We start from the raw sequence: 974 nt of genomic DNA, 5'->3' as shown, positions 1-974 counted from the left end.
CTCTCCCGCTCTCTCTCTCTCTCTCTCTCTCTCTCTCTCTCTCTCTCTCTCTTTCTGTCAGTTCCAGGCCTTTCTTCTCTTCTTCTTCCTCTTGTGCTGCTGCTGCTGCTGCTGCTGCTGCTGCTGCTGCTCCTGCTACTGCTGCTGCTGCTTGTAGTAGTGGTGGTATTACTGTTGCTGTTGCTGTTGCAGTTGCTTTATCCACGCGCCTTCTTTCTTCGTGTCGTCTTTTATCGAAATCAAAACTCCACTCGTGAATCTTCATCCGCTAACTCTCTCTGTTTCCCTCTTTATTTATCCATCGAGCTCGATTACGAACGAGAGAGAGAGTGAGAGGGAGCGAGAGATTAGATTACTCTAGTGGAGGAAAACGCGTGCAAACACACTTTTTATCGGGGCTTTTTTCGAGGAGGTGTCGACGAATTTCGAAGTGGACCCCATCGACGAGGGAGGACAGCCGCAGGCTCGCCAGTGCCGCGGCCTCCCGGAAGTCATCCTCTGGCGCTGTTACTACTGATACCGTTGCAAGCGGGCTCTCTCTCTCTCTCTCTGTTTTATTTACTCCGTCCCCCCGCGCGTGCACCTTTCGCGTTCGCGTAATCGCGGTATCGTGAGTGCAGGCTATCGGTAACAAGAGAACGACGTGAGCGTGTGCGTGTGTTGGCATGTAGTGTGCCAGTAGTGCAATACACACAAGCAGGTGGCAAGGAGGAAGAAAGAAAAAATCCATATCCGGAGCTGAGCGCGAAAGGGGTTTCAAGAGGTAGGGCTAATAATAGGGCCACGATGCGGTGGTTCATCGAGCAATTTAGCAAGTTCGTCAGTTAGCGGTGGAGATACTGCGCTCGACTGTCCGTACGAGGGTGAAGAGACGTCGAGAGGACGAGGCAAGGAGTCGTTATACGTGTGGTGGCACTTTAAGCCAAGGGAAGATAGTTGACAGGTCGGGCGATCGTCGATATCGCAACTATTTG

This window comes from Ceratosolen solmsi, unplaced genomic scaffold, assembly GCF_000503995.2.
Source record: "Ceratosolen solmsi marchali unplaced genomic scaffold, CerSol_1.0 scaffold6, whole genome shotgun sequence".
Classification (NCBI taxonomy): Eukaryota; Metazoa; Arthropoda; class Insecta; order Hymenoptera; family Agaonidae; genus Ceratosolen; species Ceratosolen solmsi.
This window is presented reverse-complemented; position numbering follows the sequence as displayed.